At 40.5% G+C, this 14,099-nt stretch overlaps 1 protein-coding gene across 1 annotated transcript in view; it reads left to right on the top strand.

The window, feature by feature from the left end:
* pde4ba (phosphodiesterase 4B, cAMP-specific a) overlaps positions 1-14,099 on the top strand; it is a 202,275-nt gene that overhangs the window by 44,076 nt on the left and 144,100 nt on the right. The gene's annotated exons all lie outside the window — the stretch shown is intronic.

Here is a 14,099-nt window from a genome sequence, read left to right as displayed (position 1 = left end):
AGAACTACTATACCCTCGATGATGATGCCAACGTCAGAAAAGTCATTGCCTGGTGCATCCTCTGGAGACAGATGTTCATTGTGGTTTTCTCAATCTGTGCAGTGGCCTCAGTCAAGTCCTGGTTAAACACAAAACATTTCTTTAAGATTCCTTTTTAAACTCATCTCTTTTGAATCTACCAGTTCTAATGTTAGAGTAATTTAAACCAATGCAAGCAACATAGTAAATAGCTATAGCCAAAGAGTGGCCTGCCATGCTGCCATTCATGGTCTAACAGAGTTTCTAAGAGAGGGTGAAAAACATAATTTCAAATGCTTTACATTAGTTTTTGTTAGAAAGACACCGGCCCATCAGAAATCCAGGTTTTGTCACTCAGAAGATGTTAGAATTTAGACTTTCAGCCCCACAATTTGGTTAGCTGTTGGTCTTTTTTTTTTTCCAAACAAAAGCTAATGTAAATATTGGTGGGATTTTCCTTTGTTCACTAGAATGACAAATTTAAAGTTTTTTCACACTGATGTGACCCCTAATACAGGGGTGGGGCCTATATTATATTATACATACACATTAAAAGTGAATCTCTGTCCAAAAAATGCACTGTTTACTTTTTACTCACTATGAGCGTCATATTTTTTTATTCCAATCCATTCTTCTTTTGCAGCATTTAAATAACCTTGATCAGATTTGATGGTTTTGTTACAGACATTTCAAAAAAAAGTGTTTTGCTTTTCTTTCACAAATGTGGGGATTAAATTGTGTTAAAATGTACAAAACAGTGATGTGATGGGGCGATCGTGGCTCAAGAGTTGGGAGTTCGCCTTGTAATCGGAAGGTTGCCGGTTCGAGCCCCAGCTTGGACAGTCTCGGTCTTTGTGTCCTTGGGCAAGACACTTCACCCGTTGCCTACTGGTGGTGGTCAGAGGGCCCGGTGGCGCCAGTGTCCGGCAGCCTCGCCTCTGTCAGTGCGCCCCAGGGTGGCTGTGGCTACATTGTAGCTTGCCATCACCAGTGTGTGAATGGGTGGATGACAGGTTGTGTAAAGCGCTTTGGGGTCCTTAGGGACTAGAAAAGCGCTATACAAATACAGGCCATTTACCATGTCATGTTTTGAGACGAGGACCCAGGCACAGAGAGACTTGATGAATTTAAGAATCGTATGATTCAATAAAGAAATTTGCAGACTTGCACAGAGATGGTAAAATTATGATGACTGATAACGGAGACGAAGACAACAGACGATGAGGACAGGGAGGAACAGGGGTTTAAATGCACCAAGGAGACAGTTTGAGAGAACTCAGGACAACTGGAGACATTTAAGGATGCAAGGACTGACAGAGACAGGGAAGAAGTCTCATCGTGACGTGTAAAGTTTATCTTGCCTGGCTGGGCAGCTCTCTGGGTGCTCAGCACCCCCAAAGCTCTGATCCTAGAATCGCCCCTGCTGTAGGCAAATGCAAAACTAGTGAAAAACAGTCAGAAAAGATGAGAATGTCAGTCGTCTCCACCTGTAAAACCATGTGTGTTTGGGGGTTGTCTCATTGTTGCCCCTCCAGTGACACCTGTTGTTAATTTCATTGACACCAAAGCAGCTGACACAGATTACCAACCCCCTCTGCTACTTACCTGACCTGCTCCTTTCATTTTAGCAGCATATAAGCAGCTTTTGTTGTCACAGTCTGGCGAGGGCAGACTGTATGAATTGAAAAAAGGACCCAAAATGCAGACTCCAAGGAACAGGGAACAAAACTTGAATGTTAACAAAAGGTGAGCTGTTTAATATGGCTGGTAGAAAAGGTACAAACAAAGGGCAAGGCAAACTGAAGCAAAATTAACACAAACCTAAACTGGGGAATCTAAACAAACAATAAGAAAAACCTAGACAAGAAACTTGGAAGCATGGCATGGACAACAGACGACCTGACAATCACACACTGAAAACAGAGGACTTAAATACACAGGAGGTGATTAGGGGAAGTGGAGACACATGAGGAAACAGCTGACTAGGATAAACATAATGATGCACAGGCAAGAGTAAAACTAACCGCATGAGCACAGAACACAAGACCCCTTTTCAAAATAAAACAGGAAACATGCAGACTTAGACACGACAACCAGAACTTGACAATGTAAGACACAGACATGAAACGCATGAAGAGCAGGGGAGATTTAACATGGTTGGAAACACGAGGGGGAAATAATAAGAACTAGAAACACTTAGGCATGATAATACAAACTTGATAACATAAGACACGCAGCATGAAACACGAAGGGTGAGGGGAAGCTTAAATACAGGAGAAGAAAACACAAGGAGTCTAATAACCAAATGAACTTAGATAACCTAATGAACAAAATAAACTCAAACTTAAAACGCTGGGTCAAAAGACCCAGGATCATGACATTTTGTTTTATGGTTACATTGTGTTTCGACCACTAGCGGTTGGCAGCAAGTTCTCTGAAATATTTGTTTATGGTCAAAATAATAATTAGGAGGACGAAGAATGAAATGAGTTGACATTAAGAGCCAGGTAGGAGGCGAGCTGGTGGATGGTTTGGATGATAAATGTTTTAAAATGTTTAAAACAAAGTTGAAATGTTTATCAGGCAGTTCCATAATCTTAACCATGCATTTGCTGGTGCAACTCATTAATTCATTTCATTCAACAGTTATTTTCAGCAGTATGTCTCTAGCATATCTCTCTATGAGTCATACCCAAGCATCTTCTAAGACTGTTGAATTAAAGTTGGAGAAAAATCATTGTCATCATTGAAGGAAACCATTGCTGTGTACTGTGAATGGTCCAAGGACTTTTTGCTGTGGTACAAAGACATCATGCTCCCCATTATTATAAACATAGGTGACATTAACCTTAGATTTCTTTTTGTAAAGGAGAGTCATAAATCATACAACAGCAGAAGGGTTGTGTAAGGTTGCTGTTTGAACAAATAACTGATGTTGTTGTTTTTCTGTGGGCCGTCTCAAAGGGCTGCGGCACATGTTTGTTGTAGTATTTGATATAAAGGTGGGCGTGACAGGGCTGCATATAAATGTGCGTCTGTGGTTATCTTACTAACAGCTGAGGCTTTGTGACCTTGCTTCTGGGACTGTATTTTTGTGTGTGTGTGCCTAGAGAGGTGAATAGAAGTGTTCTCATTTGTATGATGTGTATCTATGCGAGAGTAATGAACTTGTCACTGTCTCCATACTAAGTGGTCCCAGGGAAACAACGAGGCCACTGGGGTTGTGCTGCTAATGGGCTAATGGACTTCTGCACTGGACCCATCCTGATCACGCACAGTTACACATCCCTCACATACACACTTATTGCATCAGGTTGTATAAAGACAGCAGGTAGCACATGTGGAAGGAACAAGTAAAAGTGTAGTCTCTCAGGCTTTAATCTAAAAATCAGTATAATTGTCAGTTTCCATTGTGAATCTTTAAAATTCAGATGTGTTTTTAGAACTAGAGAAACGCCCAGAAGTTTAGGATGAACTGTTGAAAACACAAAGCAGCAGCTTAGTACATTTTGGCATGTAGACATGGTCAATACAACCTGCTAAAGTTCAAACTAAGTTTTAGAATGGGGAAGAGAGGTGCCAGACAGGCTGGCTTGTGTATTTCAGAAACTGCTGATCTGCTGGGATTCTCTACCACAACCATCTGTAGGGTCTGCAGAAACAGGCTGGAAAAAAATACATATTCAGTGAGGGACCGTCCTTCGGGAGTAAATGTCTTGTGGATGTCAGAGGTCAGAGGACAATGGCCAGACTGCTTCAAGCTTTATGGAAGGCAATAGAAACTCAAGTAACAGTGTGTTACACAACCAAAGTCTGCAGAAAAACCTTTCTGAATGCATAAAACTCTAGATTGGAATAACGTCTGATTTGAGGAGTCTCGAATTCTGCTGAGACATTCAGACGGAAGGGTCAGAATGGCATGTTAACAAGATGAAAGCACATGTATACGGACTTAAAGTAGTTTTGAGACATCCAAAGTCTCAATAAATGCATCTATTTGTTGCTTCAGACCGCTCAATCGGCATCAGGAGTTTATGAAATGATGGCGAACGAAAAGATTTGGATGGAAATACAGAATTGCAAAAACTGAATAGCATTGTTGTGAATGTTGGGTGGTCAATCAAAGATACGACGGACAAATTCACTCATTATAAAATTGTGCATATGTATTATTATATGCCAGTTAAACTTCATAAAATGGGCTTCGGATCTAACAACTCGTGTTGGAAATGTCCATCAACTATTGGTACTGTTCTTCCTTTATTGTGGTCTTTTGGGTTTTTTGGGAACAAATAATCCAATGCATTGATGAGTGGCTCCATGGGCCTCTACTAGAACCTCCTCAGCGGTGCCTATTAAGAGATTGGACTGTTTTACCCAGCGTATGTCCAAGTGACAATATGGTCTAGCATCGGTGGGCTTCATAACTGCCACCGGGTGAGCCGACCAAACCAGAATTTGCAGAATGGCTGAAGTTGAGGACAGACTCTGGCTTGTTTTAGTAACTGGTGGCAAGGAATAAAACTGCCAAGGAAAGTTCCAGGAATTGTGGTCTGGCTTTATGAAATATATAAAAAAAAAATATAATGGCAAAGTGCCTTTTCCATCTTTTTCTATTTCTGCATCCACTGAGTTTCATAGAATCCTTTATTTGTTCCATTATTTTCTCCCTGCCAGTACTTGGGTACTTTCTCTGATTGCCCAGATTGTAAATATGTTCAGTTTGTCTTGGTTTGTGTTCTGTTTGAGTTAAAATAAAAACCTCATAAGCCAAGTTCCTGTCACCTCGCGTCAGGCATTATCAGCATTGCATGTAATACAGTGTTGTCTGTTTAATGTTATACGAATAAACCAGTGTTAAATATAATATGAAAACGTGTTACTACAGAAGATGTTCACGAATTATTAAAATATGAAAAATTGACATCTGAAGAACTAATAAACTGCGATGGAATAGTGCGACCCATTGGGGTGTGCATGAAAAAATGCAAGCTGTTCGAAAATTCATGACAACTACTTCAATAAAAGTTAAAATCATCCTTCCACTTACCTGAAGATGGGTTGCGGGGGCAGCAGCCTAGGCAGGGAAGCTCAGACCTCCCTCTCGTCAGCAACCTTCTCCAGCTTATCTGAGGAAACATCAAGTCTTTCCCAGGCCAGCCGATAAGTGTAATCTCTCCAGCGTATTCTGGGTCCACCTTGGGACCTCCTCCCAATAGCCTTACCCAGGAGGCGACAACCTGAGCTGGCTTCTTTTGATGAGGAGGATTAGCAACTCTACTCTCTGAGGAATGTTTCCAGCACCTTGTTGAATCTTTGAAGGAAATTCTGAAGGCAAAAGGCTTGACTGGTTTCTATCAACATTCACACGAGTCCAATGATACTGGACAGTCAGACTGGAGCAGCCAGGGATCAAACCACTGATGTTCCGATAAGTCGATGACCTGCTCTCTACCTCCTGAGGCACAGTGTATATTTGAAACAACTCTATTACAATGATGCTTAATTATGAGCTTATTTCAAGCTTATTTAGTATTTTGGGACATTTTGGTATGTTTTGGCTTCTATTTGCTGGGAAAACTCAAACGACGAATACAACTGGAAACTAGAAACCCAAACTCGAAAACAAACCAGGAACAGGACACTAGGAAATTACTAGGAGCATGGAGGAACACACAGCATGGAGGGTAAATGATGGTTAACAATGTGACAAAAGACAGAGAAAAACACAGGGCTTAAATACACAACCGGGACAACGAGAGGATGGGGAAACGGGTGGAAACACAGCTGGGACAAATCAACCTTAACAAGGAAGCAAAATTAGATACACTGCACACAGGATGAGGAACTATCAAAATAAAACGGGAAGGATGAAAACATTCATAAAGATACAGATTAGACACTGAGACGTGGAAACATGACCGACTCTGGAACAGAGGAAACATGAAGCGCAGAGACAAAAGTAACTAGATGTGGAACACAGGGAAGACGTAGTGACGGAGAACTAAGACTAAGCATACAGTACACTGAGACAAATAAGGAGAGCAAAAAATACAGGACTAAAGCTGCACTAGAGACATGACACCAGGAACACAGGGGGAGGCACTGAAACAGAAACCAGGAACTTTAAATATAGTACAAAGAGAAAACAATAATTCAAAGAATATCACTTAAACCAAAGACACAAACACTGGGTCACCAGACTCATGGCAAAATGGGTGTAATTGTTGTTGTCGTTCTAAGGAGCTTGGAAAGAAAGCGACTGGACTTCTTTGAGTTTTGTGAAGATGTCTCACCTCTCATCCGAGAAGCTTCTTCAGTTGTTTTTTTTATGGAGTTGATGATGCTACATTTGTATTACTTTGTAAAGCCGTTTGGTAGTCTGAGCATCTCAGTCCTCACTCTGCTGTACTCCCACAATTTTCTTTCTTTATTTTTAATAATGGTGTGATGTCTCAATCAATAAAATCTTCTTTAGACAGTCAGGCACTCATCAACCATATGAGTCAACTGGCGATTGTTCACACATACCGCCTGGTTGATGAGCGCCCAGTTATTTGAAAAGACACTAGTTTGACTTGATCGCCATTGTTTAGGAGTTTTGAGCCTGAAAAATACCACAATAATAGATCTACATTTGGTAAACCAAGCAGCTACTTTTTGATAAACTTCAGTATTTGGCATCTGGTAGCTAGGGATGGGTATCGTTTGGGTTTTATCGGATACCGGCACCAAACTGGTACTTTTGAAATGGTGCCGGTGCTTAAACGGTGCTCGAACCGGTGGTTAAACAATGGAAAACACAAATTTTGTCCTAAAACCTCTCATGTTTAGCTGGGGTTTTTTTTCTAAAAAAGATAACAATGTTAGCCTTTTCTGCAGCTATAGGGCATATATGGTTTCACTTTATCAAACAAGAAGACAGCCGCATGAAACTACGATGGTGTTTGCTAGTTCACCTTACATGCATTAATTTAATAATGTGGTTAGCCTACTCAACATAATTTACACACGAACAACATTAAGCTGCGCACGCAGAGAAGAACGGCTGCTGCTGCATCATCATCCTCATCATTTCTGCTACACTGGCAGGGCTAGGGGCCAGGACTCTCCTCTTCGGGTTTTTGGGGGATGTTGCTAACTCAGGGTCTGATAACAGGCACCACACCCGCAGTAGATGTGCTCGGGCTGAGGTCTCGCAGCAAGCTATCAAATACGGCGCATTTCTCGGCTTTTAAAAAGACGCTATGCGTCGCCAGGTGTTTCATCAGATTTGAGGAGTTACCTCCTTTGACAGTATCACAGTATCACCTTAAAGCACTTGTTGCAGGCTGCTGAATTTACATCTTTTGTTGTGAAGTACAGCCAGACTTTGACCGCTTCGCCTTGGGCATTTTTAATCTGTAGCTCTGCTCTAAAAGAACCTACGTACCTGGGCCCGCCTACTATGCTTGGAAAGGTAAAATGATTGGCTAGAATCCAAAGTTAATGACATCTCAGGAAAAAAAAAAAAGCACCTAAATAAAGCACCGAAATGTGCGCTGCTTTTCGGTCTGGTTACTACCGTTTATGTCAGAACCGGTGCCATAATTGCACCGGATACCAGTAATCATCCCTACTGGTAGCTGCTCACACCGCTGTTTGAATAAATTACAGCCATTGCCAGACGGCTAACATCGCCAGACCAGGCTCAACCAAGATATTTCCCAGTGATCAGTGGTGGGAAATATTTCATCTGTCCATTTTTGTAAAAATGTTAAAAGTACTAAAAGCTTGGCAAGGTCTTTGCACCACTTTAATGGATTTACCCGATTTACTACATTTTGGTGTGCAAAAGAACAGATTTTGTTTTAAAGGCAAATGAATCAAATGGTCGTATCCATAACACTGATGAACTTTCTATGTTGAATATATCAAGTAATGGAAAACCTAGACAGAGCTTTGAGTCTGATGACTCATCAGACCAGTTGAATTGGTTCAGACTTTCATTTCGCACGTAGCTCCGTCACTCTCTCCTCTCGCTCGATCAAATGTCCTTTTACCTTGTGACCGTGGGAGAAGAAAGAAAAAGAAAACTTTCTATAAAATAAGGGGAAATGAGTCACTGTGTTATTACAATCATGCTGTGCTTCTGACTAACACGCTCGTCCTGTTAGAGTAATGTAAAGGTGCCTTCTACAATGGCCACAGATGAACCGCATAGAAACATTGTTTTTATGTCCTGAGCAACTCACAAAGTACCGTAATGTAGCATTCAATAAAACTGCATAGAAACTGTTATCAGTTCAGAAATGTTGCAAAGTTTACACAGAGTTTGAGCAGGAAGCCAGTCCAGTATTGCTGTTAAAGATGTTATCTGACCTGGGATCAGATTACTGCCTATTCTGGTCCATACGGTGTGTGTCCTTTACTTTGCTCTGGTAATTGTTTTGAGTTACATGTGTTTTTTTTCCTCTGTATCCTTTATGGATCTTACATCACCATCCTTCCTTTTTCCCGTCTTTATCTTATTTTGTTTTCAGTGCAGTTCTTATCACTATTATGCTTCACATTACCTCTGTGTATCTGCCATCCGCCACCACCATTTATTCTCGGAGCTGTCAAAGAAAAGCATTATCTGTTCCTCCTTGCTGACTCCTCTGGAGCTCTTCCCACTGTAAAGCAGTACTTACTCTATTTATTTAAAACATATTTACATATGGCACAGCACCAGAGTCAGGTCATAAATCAATTTTTACTGCTTTGTATTTCATTACATAGTGCCTCTACTTTTTTAATGTTTGCTGTCAATTTATAATTTGCCTAAGAGCAGTTGCCATGCTCATTAGTCTTTCAGCTGTATTTTCTAAAAGCATGGTTTCCCTTTATCTTCAAGAGAAAGGGTCAGAATTCATTATCTGACTGAACATTAAATTATTTTAAAAAATGCTGAAGAAGAAATAAATCATCAGAAAGCCCATCTATGTTCTGAGGCAATTAATGCTAATGTTGGTGTCATTTTAGATGATGAACCATTTCATGAAGTTTATGAAGCAATTATTTATTTTTTAGAGAAAAAATGAACATCATTGCCCTTGCATATTTTGTGTAGTGACATCAGAAATATATGGAAATAATAATCGCATAACTAGACAAAGCAAAGCCACAATAGCTGCAGCCTGCTATTTTTTTTTTTAATTAAATAATTGTGGGAAATTATTACGCAGAGGAAAATTGGTTTCAGAGGTGCAATCCACATATGTGTGACACCAGTGTTAATATACACAGTGGTGAGCAGCATGGTTGTACAGAGAAGGTTAGTGAAACGGAATTTATGCAAACAGATTTTCATAAAGTCACGATTACAGACGAGTATAATCCAACGAAACCGCTAAAATACAAACTTGGGTATTTTTCATATCTATACTCACCGGCCCCTTTGTTAGGTGTACCATGAGTATTGACTAGGGCTGGGTTTCAATTATCGATTTTCCGATTAAAATTGATTTTGGCTTAAATACCACGATATCAATTCATTAAATCCTGAATCGATTTTTAAATATAAATGTATTTTGCCAGAAATGCCAGAACCTCAGGTTAAAGCTTTCATTTCAACAACCACCAAACAGCTAAAACAGCAAATGAGAGACTGGTTCCATGCAAAGCGTGGATCTGAGGCATCAGAATCTTTGAGTTGTCGGCTTTCTCACCCGACGGCACGTCCACCGGGCCTGAAAGCCGACAGCTCACAGATTCTGATGCTGCAGGTTTCGTCACTCTATAACCAAAATTTACTGAACTAGCAGCAAAAGATCCAAACTACGCTTCACATTTGATAAATATTGTCATTAATTCCCTCCTACCTTTGCTGTTTTGCTTCCAACTCGATAAAATCACACTTCCTGCACTGCTCTCACGATCGTGGCTCAAGAGTTGGGAGTTCGCCTTGTAATCGGAAGGTTGCCGGTTCGAGCCCCGGCTTGGACAGTCTCGGTCGTTGTGTCCTTGGGCAAGACACTTCACCCGTTGCCTACTGGTGGTGGTCAGAGGGCCCGGTGGCGCCAGTGTCCAGCAGCCTCGCCTCTGTCAGTGCGCCCCAGGGTGGCTGTGGCTACAATGTAGCTGCCATCACCAGTGTGTGAATGTGTGTGTGAATGGGTGGATGACAGGTTGTGTAAAGCGCTTTGGGGTCCTTAGGGACTAGAAAAGCGCTATACAAATACAGGCCATTTACCACTCTATTTTTTTTTTTTTTTCAAAACTTACCTCTGACAGCAAAGCCTCATTTCTGCTGTTTAATACCGAAGAAATGTAAACTTTTTAAAATTAGACCAAATTGCAAAACGCTTAGCTGTATATATATGGAGCGACTGCCTCTCTCTCTCTCTCCTGCTGCTACTTCAATCGTGAAACTGATCAATGATCAGCTGATCGGCTTTTCTGTCGGGAGTCCGTCTCTCTTGTTTGTTTTTGGCCCACTTCGCTCCAGAAAGAGGAAACCAGCGGCTGAACAACAGCAGCACGTTTAAGCTTGATCAGCTGTTGTTAGAATTTATTTAATATTACTTTCTACACCAGGATCTTTTTCTACAGCTGACGGCTGGTAACTGTGCAGGGGCGGATCTAGCAAAGTTTAGCCAGGGGGGCCGATAGGGCATGAACAGGGAAAAGGGGGCACAAAGACATACTTTCCTTTCTTATTCTCATTTAAAATGTCTAGCTTTTAATAAATAATTATCTGAATCTTACACCCAAAGTTTTAATCTGATGTAAAATGTATAGAAGTCCATTACTGTATATAGTAACTGTTAAGTCTGATATACCCTAGTAAGCTATAGTACTTTTTCCTTTGGGAAGATACCATCTGTGCAGTCTGCAGTTCTGTTGAAGAAAGATGTTGAATCTATTTAATTCTTCTTCTTGAAAATAATTGATTTTTGTGCATTTTGTTTCACACTGCATCATATTAAAGTTGATTACGCCGATTAAGCATCATGAGGTGGAGGGTGGGGGGTGGTTCCATATATATATATATATATATATATATATATATATATATATATATATATATATATATATATATATATATTTTTTTTTTTTTTTTTTTTTTTTTTTTTTTTTTTTTTTTGCTGGGAGCTTGCAACCTTATTAATTAGGTTGCTTACTCTTTAAAAAAGCAGAATAAGGAGGATGGTGCAGGTTTAACTTTATTAGATTGATCAGTTTTGCTGAACTATGAAATATTTTGGGTGCAGTGTATTTTTTGCATACAGGTATAACAGAATAGCTTTAGTGTTGTTGTTTATTTAAACTTGAATTTGAACTTATACAAAATGCAGCAATATATTAAAAAAACAGTTTTAATTAAAAAAACACACTGTATCGGATTCATATCGGTATCAGCCGATATCCAAATTTATGATATCAGTATCGGACATAAAAAAGTGGTATCGTGCCATCTCTAGTATTGACTGCTCGTTAGCACAAAATGACAACAAGACCATCTCCTCGATACACAGATGGTCTTTGGTCTCAGCTGCAGGTTTCCCCACGTGATGAAATGTTTCTCCCACTGAAAACACTACGTCTAGTTTCCTCAACTGGATGATTGGGCATGCATCAAGACATTTAAATCATAACGTCATTAAATCAAAAAAGAAGGTCTAAGCTATTACTAGTAAGGTGTACCTAATAAATTATAATGAACACACCATTATTTATAGAAGAATGTAAAGACCTAAAGGGTAACAAAAAACACAAGCAATGAAAACCTTGCTAATGTAAGTGTTTCTGCGTAGATTGTAGGGAAAATAAATGTTGAATAAAAACAATGGTGTAAGTGGAGGACATGAAGGAAACCATGAAACTGGGGCAGTGTCCTGCAGACAGTCCTGCCCTTAGACCAAATGAACTGCTGCAGCATGATGTGAAGATGGATGTTCAATGAAGACACCAGAAACATGAAGATCCGTTTTATCTTGATAAATTGTCCCAAATTACTTCTCCTGGTGTAATAACAAGCCAGACTCTGTGAGTTCACTCATCCAGTGTGTTCAATTAAGACTTGCAGAGTAAAACTGTTTGGGGTGTTTCCAGCTTAGTTGTGTTTGTCTCTAAATGTGACTTAGATGAAGACCAGTCTGCATTCGGGAGTAATTAGTGCACCAAGCGACAGCTCTTAGAGCAGGATAAGAATTAAATATATCGAGCTGAACCCAGCTGGGTAAAGTTTACAGACACAAATGAAAAATGAACAACTGCTAATAGCAAAACAAAGAGATGATTTTTACACAATGGAGAAACAGAAGCTAAATCAAGCTTTCAGTATCCTTGTTTGCCATTAGCACTGATTGAACAATCAGGATTTGTTGGGCTCCTGGAAGCCACAAGGGGAAAACAAGTCATTGCCCACGCTGCTAAAAGTAAATGTGCAGTGAAGTGAGGTTGTAGCGCTGCTAGCGATGCGTTGTTAGCTTGGTAATGCATAGAAGCCACGCGTAGGCAGAGGGAGGCAGCTAGCCAAGAAGAGAGGTGGTAAACAGGTCGGTAAATACTGACATGACTTGTCACACTTTATATTTCCGCTTTTTAAAATGTCTCACATTAGCCGAGCCATGAGAGATCAAGACAGCCCATAATTTGGCTGTGGTACGGGATAATTGAGCGTCACCGTGGCATGTGTGGGATCTTCTGTGTGTTCCAGGTGCAGGTGGTTTCCATACATGCCGCTGCTTCTTATCGCATGATGTGTTGATGCTAGGTGGTGTTTTAGGCACAGCTGTTTTAGCTGCTACCTTCAGCTACCTGAGTGGGAGACACAAAATAAAACATTCAGGAAACAAGAGAGGAAGTATCTAACTTAACTGAATGATTGTTAACATCAAGAATAAACTAAATTTCTTGAGAGGTGTGTGAGATATTTGACAGATATGTCAGAGGATATCAAAAGCGTAAACATAAGCTGTTGAGACGACAAAGACGGAGGAGAATAGCAGGCAGTTAAATATGACTACATAGTATTTCAGAATCACAGTATTACACCAGCAGCAGCCTGAACAGCTGACACAAGATCGGATGGATCCTCGTTTCGTGTTTTGACCACACCATGAAAGAGTCACAGCAGGAACTGAGAGACCAGGAAATGTTTTTCCGGTCTTCTGTCGTTCAGTTTTGGTGAGCCTGCGGCCTCAGCTTCCTGAACGATGTGGTCTTCTGTTCTGGTATCCTTCAAGGTTCCACATGTCTTCTTTGCACCTTAGTTGTAACAGCTGAGCTGCTGTTGCTTTCCACTGAGCTCGAAGCAGTCATCAGCTGATGCCACTCGCTGAGTATTTTCTTTTTCCAAATCGTCCTGTAAATCTTAGAGATGATCGTGTGGAAAAATCCAGGTAGATCACGAGTTTATGAACGACGTCAGCCCGTCTGACACCAACAGCCTCGCTGCATTCAGTCATTTAAGTTCTCTTTCTTCCTCATTCTGATGCTCACTTTGAACTTGAGCAGCTCGACCATATCTACATAGCCGAATGTACTGAGTTGCTGCCAGGTGATTGGCTGATTAGATTTGCGTTAACGAGCAGTTGAACAAGTGTACCTAATGAAGAAGCCTGTGAGTTTGCATAGTTGATGTGCATGCTAGAAAATCTAAGCACATGCTCAGTTTTTCTCTCTCGTTTGCTCATTAACACTCGTCAGGCTCTATCATGGCTTTCAGAGCTACTATTAGGCAGTGCAGCTGAGACATAAACATGGTTTACATGCCGTGCAATCAGTTCACTACAGACGGCATACGCTACAGTAATAAGACAAATTATGTCTGTAAATAAAGTGGATGAGCGGAAGCTTCAGAGGAAGAATGAGTGAAACTGTAAATGTTCACAGAATAAACAGCTGCGTTGATCTTGTTTTAAATGAACGTGAGTATTAGAAATATGGAAACTGACACGTTTGTCACTCTTTTTAAACAGTCGAGTTTTTTTGTTTGTGATACTTATTTCTTTCTTAGAATGCAGACGCTGTATCAGGTCACCGATCCACTGTATGGTAATAGATTTGAGTTTTAGTCAAAAACAAGGCTATGGCGCCACTTAGTGGGCAAACAT

The sequence above is a fragment of the Astatotilapia calliptera genome, chromosome 17 (assembly GCF_964374335.1).
Source record: "Astatotilapia calliptera chromosome 17, fAstCal68.1, whole genome shotgun sequence".
Taxonomy (NCBI): domain Eukaryota; kingdom Metazoa; phylum Chordata; class Actinopteri; order Cichliformes; family Cichlidae; genus Astatotilapia; species Astatotilapia calliptera.
Note: the sequence above shows the minus strand (reverse complement) of the source record. Positions and strands in the feature narration are given on the sequence as shown.